The sequence below is a fragment of the Battus philenor genome, unplaced genomic scaffold (genome assembly GCF_028537555.1).
Source record: "Battus philenor isolate CCGP_79_NKW_IND1 unplaced genomic scaffold, ilBatPhil1.0.hap1 SCAF_11, whole genome shotgun sequence".
NCBI lineage: Eukaryota > Metazoa > Arthropoda > Insecta > Lepidoptera > Papilionidae > Battus > Battus philenor.
In genome coordinates, this window is record NW_027181673.1 from 11,040,365 (window position 1) to 11,047,579 (window position 7,215).

Here is a 7,215-nt window from a genome sequence, read left to right on the forward strand (position 1 = left end):
ATATTTAATTAGTTAAGCAACATGAACTCTAGGTTAATTTTAACCACTAGTCTTATACATGTTACCGCTGTCAAAAAAGTAATAAATTTCGACATATTATGTAGTCTGTTGTAAAGAGGAGAGCCAAGAAAAAAAGAGCAAGAGAATCGCCGCTATGCGCGTTGATAGCGGACTGACATAACAGAGCTGCCGATACCTAACGCGCGGTACAGCGGTTTCGGTAGCACTGTAGTGAATTCACATATTTAAGGGATTTTTGTTATTATAGTTTACCAGGTAGTGAAGGTCACTTAGCACTAGCACATCACTTGCGATACAAGAGCGGTGGAATTGGGACGGACGAGATTAACAACTACAGTTTTTAAGTCGCGGTACAGCGGTTTGGTAACAGTACAACAATGATTAAAAAATATAATCAAAATTATAATACGAAGTCGTCGTCGTTTCTGCTCATAGATGTCCACTACAAGGTATATGCCTTCCTTAAGATATCTAAGGGGGGATATACCGTAATCACCATGCTTTGCACGCAAATTGGCGACCACAGTATAGAATTATGGTACGAAAAGAACACTGTTGCCCATTCCATAGATATATTTTTGTATGTAGTGGCAATCCTATACAAATAATACGCAAAGTATGAATTATATAAAATTGTATGCCGGGAATCGAGCCCGCGACCTACGATCGCAAGTCCCAATCCTCTATCACTGGGCTACTACCGCTCAAAGTAAAATTGTTGGTACCTTATTTTACAATCAAACGATTTTAGCATTATTTTAATAGTTTTCTTAATCTAAATCTCAACGAGTTTTCACAACCCTGGGAGCTATCGTGTAAGGTTTAAAGCCATATGTAATGTTAGTTTGAGGCAGTGACCAAACACCCGCCTCTACACCCCGTACGGAGCACGGGGCGAAGGGGGACAAGATGGACCGAGCCAGCGGAGTTTACTAAGGTTACTTATTACCGGGAAATGAACTCGATTGTCTCTAGCTGACTACTTATCTTACGCAACACATAAGAAAATGACTACGCAGCATAATATGCGTTATTATTACACACGCATATACTGAGTGCTTGGTTGGATGTACAAGTTTTAACATTTTTTGCTATTAAACGAGCTTCACATTCACCCCTTTAAAGTTTTTATACCTATATTCAATCACTCTGTATATTATAATTTTGCCAAATAAATGCGGCAGGACATTATCTTGGCAGTGTGACATCTGCAGTAAAATATAGTAAACTGATGAATAATCTACATATATAACACGAAAAAATGACTAGGCAGTGCAAACATTGTAATTACACACATATACATGCTACGCTCAAGGAGCGATGTAGCCATATGCTCGGGATTTATCTACGAATTAAAATCAGACGAGATCAATAGACGAACTAAAGTAACCGAACGCTTACTTTTTTGCCCAGCGGATTAGCATGTCGAAGTAGCAAAGAGCAGGTCCCATAAATCTAGTCCACGGACCCTTCCGCTCCGTGAACTCAGTACCGATGAAGCTGTAAAAGCCTTAGAGCTAACAGCGTTAACATCTTCAGAAACAATACAATACAGGTCCCATAAGATTTTTGAATGGAAACCAAAGTGTTGCAAGCACAGCTAGTAATGACGACTGTAGATGTTCTATATATATACACACACACACACACACACACACATATATATATACTTAGTCTGGCCATAAATACTGTTACTATTCAAAAAAAGAAAATATTACGTTTGAATTTGGAATCTGTCATTTTTATATGATTGCTTGATGTGTTTTCTTATTTTCGCGCCATTATATTGTTAAATATTTTGTTATATTAAAATGGAGTGGGGTGATAAAGAGAACCGAATCGCTGTGATTGCCTTACATAAAGTAGGTATGGAGAAAAGTGCAATTTTTAAAACCCTCCACCCGCTTGGTATTAGTCAAATGTTTGTTTACCGGGCTATTGATAGGTACAATGATACCTCCTCTGTTTGTGACAGAAAAAGATCTGGCCGTCCACGTACCGTTCGTGTGAAAAAGGTGATTAAAGCAGTTAGGGAAAGAATTCGAAGAAATCCTGTCCGTAAGCAAAAGATTTTATCTCGGGAGATGAAGATAGCTCCTAGAACCATGTCGCGTATATTAAAAGATGACTTAGGACTTGCAGCCTATAAGAGACGTACTGGTCACTTCTTAACTGATAATTTAAAGAAGAATAGGGTGGTAAAATCCAAACAACTACTTAAGCGGTACGCAAAGGGAGGTCACAAAAAAATTTTGTTTACGGATGAGAAAATTTTTACAATTGAGCAGTATTTTAATAAACAAAATGACCGTATTTATGCTGGAAGCTCTAAAGAAGCTTCGCAATTAGTAAACAGAGTACAACGTGGGCATTATCCCACTTCAGTGATGGTTTGGTGGGGTGTTAGCTATGAAGGGGTGACTGAGCCATATTTTTGTGAAAAAGGTATTAAAACGTCGGCACAAGTTTATCAAAATACCATTCTTGAGACGGTAGTTAAGCCTTTAACTAACACCATGTTCAATAACAAAGAATGGTGCTTTCAACAAGACTCGGCACCGGGTCATAGAGCTCGATCCACCCAATCTTGGTTGAAAACTAACGTTCCGGACTTTATCAGCACTGAAAACTGGCCGTCGTCAAGTCCTGACCTAAATCCATTGGATTATGATTTATGGTCAGTTTTAGAGAGTAAGGCTTGCTCTAAACGCCATGATAATTTGGAGTCCCTAAAACGATCCATTCGGTTGGCAGTGAAGAATTTTCCTCTAGAAAGAGTTCGTGCTGCTATTGATAACTGGCCTCAACGTTTAAAAGACTGTATTGCAGCCAATGGAGACCACTTCGAATAAACATTGTATATTTTTAATAGTTATATATTGATGTATTAAACTAACTCACTATGAAAGGAATAAATGTTACGTATAAAAAAAAAAATCGTGCTTTTCTTTATAACAATATTTATGGCAAGACTAAGTATATATATATATCTATAAATATAAATACTATTAGCAGTTTTCTAAACTACGCAATACTTAGAGTTTAATATTTACGATATTAGTAAATGAAAATGTATTAAAAAGTATTTAGTTATTTGTGATAATATTTGACGTTAACAAAACCATTTAAGTCGGCAAAAGATATATGGGACGCAATCTGTTCGAAGCTCTGAGTATCGGTTCAAACAGCCGTAGCCGCCCCCCGTACCCCTACCACAGTCCCTCCGGCCCTCCGCAAAGTTTCAGCCCGTATCTCATGAGCGACCTTCTGTAGGACGATATCCTATCTGGTAACCTACAATAATAACGAAAACATACAAGTTACTACGCACTAAATACGTTGTCAAGCCGTATAGTCCCGCTCGAGATCGAATTTTAGATGTTCTTTGTATACCTATTCCAAAATTAAAATTGTGTTTCCTTTATACTTTGAAAAAATTATATTCTAAAAATGTTATATATGGGGAATCATCATAATTTTTAAAATGTTCTTAAATTACAGATATTATTATAAGACAAGCAACAAGCCTCATCAAAATCTAATAATATGATGTTTCTAACATTTTCATTCCTTGTAGCATCAACAGGTCAAAAATAATTGTTGTTTCTTTTATAAATATTAGATAAAACTTTTTCTTCTATTTATAACGATTATTCATGTGTATTTAACTCTACTACTATCTCCTTTCTTCCAATATAAAGTTATCGCTCTAAAATAAGTTACATTTATCTTTCTATTGGAATACGTGAGGTCATTAATTTCTGACATTAATTATTTTAATAATTAGTAATCCGAACTTCGAAATCGCATTTTCTTACCATTTCATTATTACCTATTCGATTATTTCTAAAACCATTGTTTTTTTTTTGCAAAGGACGCACCATACTTTAATTGACAACAAGTGAGCTCTGGATACACACACCCCTTTAAAGCTTTTATACCTATTTTCAATCATTCTGTACATAGCACTAAACACTAATATATAATTAAGGAACACGTCAAAGTTTTGTGTACGCGACAGTTCTAAGTACCGTAATTACTATAGCAAAGACCTTTATTTAATAATTTTTTTGCTATGTGGACCCACCTCCACCTACAAAGGGAATAAAAAAAATGGGGAAACGCATTGCAAATAGTTTATGTGCGTGTGTGTGTATTCCGTTTCGACAGCCAATGGTCAAGCGGTCAGATGACTGAGAGAGAAACAAAACGAGAACCATATTGGAGTGTAAGAGATGGAAAATATTTTTTGTGAAACATCACCCTTTCGTTTATACGTTGGGCACCTAAAATGTTCAAATACTATATTAAAAGAATAAAAAATAATTATTACGCATTTGCATAGATATATAATTTAAATTATTAATAGAATTGAATGCTCATTATTGTCAAAAAATATATAATTGAAGAATATTATAAAATAATGTCCAAAAAATAAAGAAATCAAAAATTTTAAATTAATTATTAACTTCTTAACAAATATACGTCATAGATTTTATTTGTCTATATAGTATAACAGTAATTGTAAATATTTTAAAAACTGCGATTTCAGAAGTTATGAAGTTTTTTTCTTGCTAAAAATAATCGTTAAATTTTCAGAACCTTTGCCGGCTTCATGGAATTTATACAATACAACGGTAATACACAGTTGTAGCCTTGTAGTCGATGAATGTGAATCATGGTCGTTCGTCACGGGCTCGATTCCTAACAGATCAAAATCTTTGCGGTTTAAATAGCATCACTGCTGATGACAAACTTTAAATGATAACAAGGAAATCGGTAGATCTAAAAAGCTTCGTGATGTTCACTTACCAGACGACCTTGTCTAGATAGACCACAAAACAAAACACAATAAAATTCGCGTAATAGAATTTGCTAATATAAAAATTGTATTATAATATCGTTAACATATCTGTAATAATTATGGGACTATTACCTAATAAATAAAAGGACCTAAAAATGTAAAAACAACGCTCATTCTACCAAAAAACCATTAAAGAAATAAATTTGCATAGGGGACTATTTTTTTAAAACACTCGATTAGATGAATTAAAGGTATATAGCAGAAGCGGTTATATTTTTCAGCAGAGTAAGGGATTACCCACAGAATTACTATTGATTTGGGAGCGTACCCGCTTGGCCGCCTTTCAAATGAGCAGACCCCTACGAACATTCACAGAGGTGATACAACCATAACGCTTTATAATATTTTTAGTAGATTAATACACAAATACATTAATTAATTTATTTTTATTTTAAGTAAGTATGCGAAGTCAATTAAAAAGTTTTTTAACAAAAAGGCAAAACATTCAAAAAACCAATATAAAAATTTGCGTTTGGTAACATGATTAATATATTTTAATTAATATATATTAATACATTTTATTAATATATTAATACATATTATTAATATATTAATATAATTAATATATTTTGGTAGCATAAATAATAATATATTTTGAAAACCTACAAGAAAGATCTTAAAAAATTCTATCAGCAATCACTTACCATATCTTTATATCCATATAAACTAAAAAAAAATTTGTAATCTATTTTTAAGTGAGAAACGGTAATTACCTATTGTTTTATAATTACTTGCCCTAATAAAATTATTTCTTTTCTTACGTTTTAAAATTAACATGTTCTTTAATTTATTATTTATGTGTTAATTAACTAAAAGTTGTCTCAATTTTATAATTGATATAATGTAAAGTATATTAAGTTTATATATACAATCAATGTCAATAATGATTAAATATTGTTTCTGAACTATAATATAAAAAACAAATGTATCAAAATGAATAACCTATTAATTAATTATTAGGGTCCAAAAGAGTCAAATCTTACCATTATTTTATAATTAATAACATGTAAAGGAAATTCTTTAGTTGTTGGTAAAATATTGTTGTCTAACTAATTAAATTAGCTGCAATACTTAATTAATTCGATAAAACAACAATGTTACAATAAACTAACAAAAATGACATAATCAAAGACGTATTATTAACGATAGTCAACTCTATGTAGTGTTCAGAAGAAACTTCTGCGACCCAACCTGAATTTATTAAGCTGGACCCTAGAAAGGTTTGCCGTATGCAGATAAGGGATTTATTTAGCGGAAAGGTCCGTCCCTGGGTTAGCGCTAAAACGCCTTTTGGGTCGACGATGACCAGGATTGGGACGAAATTTATTGTCGCCTTTCGGCTTTCGCGTTGATTTATTCGGCCTTACTGAATGAAATCAGCTTCGCGCCTGATAACGTGGGGCCGGAATATTCGCAGGCCTGCTTTATCCAGTTTAGTTACGAAAATTATAAATGATGTGTTATTTTATTTTTACTTAATATAATAATAGTATTATTATTTAATCATAATATAGTAATAATAATATTTATTTAGTTCAACTTACTTAGACCTCTACCCACAATGTTAACCTTATTGGACCGATCGTATAGGAAATCTATAGGAAACGAGTATGTCCAACTATGGACGTCGTATTTCCGAAATTATGATAAACAAAGGCCTTAAAAAAACCTTTAAAGTATCTTTAATACAACTGGTTACACAATCTGTTTCTATTTAGACTAAACATCTAAAAATCCTCTTGTCCCTTCATTAAAATTAAAAATGGTATCTAGAGAAATCACTGTTTCTTTCAAGAAGATGTGTACTAGCTTCCGTAAAGGTTTTTCCTTTACCGCATACAATATTATCAAAGCCTAGCACTAAAAGCCACACTGCGCCAAATAACTAAAGATATTGGTTTGCGACGGACGTAGGACAAGAAACGTGTAACGAGGCGACGGCCATGGACGGTAAATGGCGCCAATTACGAGCCGGCCCGTACGTGATGCGATTCAAAATGGCCGAAACGGGAGTGTGCGGTTGTACGATAGAATAGCGAGGATTTTCTAATATCCTCTAGGATAATAAAGGATAATTTAAAAATTACATTCAAATACACAGTTCATTGATATTTAAACGGAAAATTTGAAATTATAATCAAATCACTTTTAAAGTTGTTCCGAGTATCAAATATTTTTTGATGATAACTTTTTGCTAAAAGGTTCTTAATAATTATTTGACAGATTGCAGATAAATATTATTGGTTACAAAATAAAAAAAAAATCTGTTGCACTCAATAAGACTGTAGACCACTTTGGTGATAATAAGAATTGATTTCCAAATAGAATCC